The sequence below is a fragment of the Microtus ochrogaster genome, unplaced genomic scaffold (assembly GCF_000317375.1).
Source record: "Microtus ochrogaster isolate Prairie Vole_2 unplaced genomic scaffold, MicOch1.0 UNK13, whole genome shotgun sequence".
In the NCBI taxonomy this organism is placed as follows: domain Eukaryota; kingdom Metazoa; phylum Chordata; class Mammalia; order Rodentia; family Cricetidae; genus Microtus; species Microtus ochrogaster.
The window spans coordinates 3,171,259-3,173,636 of record NW_004949111.1 but is presented as its reverse complement, the minus strand read 5'-3'; the positions used below and the strand labels follow the sequence as shown (position 1 = coordinate 3,173,636).

General features: G+C 56.4%; 1 pseudogene; it reads left to right on the top strand.

Annotated features, from left to right (window-relative positions):
- Window positions 1–2,113, top strand: part of LOC101996463 — a 27,517-nt pseudogene extending 25,404 nt beyond the window's left edge.
- The last annotated feature ends 265 nt before the right edge of the window (window positions 2,114–2,378 follow it).

Below are 2,378 nucleotides of genomic sequence, written 5' to 3'. Positions count from 1 at the left end.
GGTCTACAAGAGCTAGTTCCAGGACAGGCTCCAAAACCACAGAGAAACCCTGTCTTGAAAAACAAAACAAAAAAAAGAGTCGGGGAGGTGATGGAGGCTGCAGCTGTGGCGGCACAGTCCCCGCGCCGACGACGGGAACGGACGGCGCATCCTTGGTGCACTGGTTCCGCAAAGGGCTGCGGCTCCAGGACAACCCCGCGCTGCTAGTGGCCGTGCTCCGGGTGCGCTGTGTACGCTGCGTCTACATCCTGGATCCGTGGTTTGCGGCCTCCTCATCTGTGGGCATCAACCGGTGGAGGTTCCTACTGCAGTCTCTGGAAGATCTGGACACAAGCTTAAGAAAGCTGAACTCCCGTCTGTTTGTAGTCCTGGGCCAGCCAGCTGATGTGTTCCCAAGGCTCTTCAAGGAATGGGGGGGTGACCCGCTTGACCTTTGAATATGACTCTGAACCCTTTGGGAAAGAACGGGATGCAGCCATTATGAAGATGGCCAAGGAGGCTGGTGTGGAGGTGGTGACTGAGAATTCTCACACCCTTTATGACCTGGACAGAATCATCGACCTGAATGGCCAGAAACCACCCCTTACCTACAAGCGTTTTCAGGCCATCATCAGCCGCATGGGTCGGCGCTGTGACCAGCCAGCAGATGGGAGAGCTGTAGAGCCGAGATCCGGGAGAACCACGATGACACCTATGGCGTGCCTTCCCTGGAGGAATTGTGGTTCCCCACGGAAGGACTTGGCCCAGCTGTCTGGCAAGGAGGAGAGACAGAAGCTCTGGCCCGCCTGGATAAGCATTTGGAACGGAAGGCCTGGGTTGCCAACTATGAGAGACCTCGGATTGATGCCAATTCCCTGCTGGCCAGCCCCACAGGCCTCAGCCCCTACCTGCGCTTCGGATGCCTCTCCTGCTGTCTCTTCTACTATCGCCTGTGGGACTTGTTTAAGAAGGTGAAGAAGAACAGCACGCCCCCCACTCTCCTTGTTTGGACAACTCCTGTGGCGAGAGTTTTTCTACACAGCGGCCACCAATAACCCCAGGTTTGACCGAATGGAGGGGAACCCCATCTGCATCCAGATCCCCTGGGACCACAACCCTGAAGCCCTGGCCAAGTGGGCCGAGGGCAAGACAGGCTTCCCTTGAATTGACGCCATCATGACCCAACTGAGGCAGGAGGGCTGGATCCACCACCTGGCCCAGCATGCCGTGGCCTGCTTCCTCACCCGCGGGGACCTCTGGGTCAGCTGGGAGAGCAGGGTCCGGGTATTTGATGAGCTGCTCCTGGATGCAGATTTCAGCGTAAATGCGGGCAGCTGGATGTAGCTGTCCTGCAGCACGTTCTTCCAACAGTTCTTCCATTGCTACTGCCCTGTGGGTTTTGGCTGACGCACAGACCCCAGTGGGGACTACATTCGGCGATACCTGCCCAAATTGAAAGGGTTCCCCTCTTGCTACATCTATGAGCCCTGGAATGCCCCTGAGTCGGTTCAGAAGGCCGCCAAGTACGTCATTGGCGCAGACTACCTGCGACCTATAGTCAACCATGCTGAGACGAGTCAGCTCAACATCGAGCGCATGAAGCAGATCTACCAGCAGCTGTAGCTATACCGGGGACTCTGTCTTCTAACATCTGTCCCTTCCTGTGTTGAAGACCTCAGTCACCCAGTGGCAGATCCCAGCTCTAGCCAGGCTGGGAGCATCAGCAACACAGGCCCAAGACCCAGAGCCAGTGGCCCAGCCTCCCCTAAACGCAAGCTGGAAGCAGCTGAGGAGCCTCCCGGTGAAGAATTGAGCAAGCGGGCTAGGGTGACAGAGATGCCTGCCCAAGATCCACCAAGCAAGGACGCCTGAGAGTGAGTCCTTGCAGAAGGAGCTAGAGAGTCATCGTTCCGTGACAAAGCCCGGATAACCTGAACTGCCACGGCCTACAGAGAACCCAGTCACCAACAGACAGCGGACGAGTGTATGTGTGAGTGCAAAGGAGGCGTGGTGTGCCGTTTGCGTGTGCATGCATCTGTTTACACTCTCGTGATCCTGAATGTTGCCTCAGCTGAAAGACTCTGGATCATCCTTGTCACCGGAGCTGCTTCCTCATCTCCAGACACAGGACTAGAAACCAGAGCAGTGACCGTCAGCCCAGATCTGTTCCTGGGAGCCCCCTTTCTTGTTCCAGTAGAAAGTGGTGGTAGGACCCTAGCTGGGATTCTGGTCTCTGCCTCCCCAGACTCTCTTTCCCCTCAGATAGCTGGAGGACCACATTTTTTGACGTTCACCTAAAGTTTGAGGTTCCGGAGGTAGCCGGAGTCCTGCTGGCTTAGATCCCACCTTGTGACACTAGACCTGAACAAGCTGGAGCAGATGCTTCTCCTTCAGACATA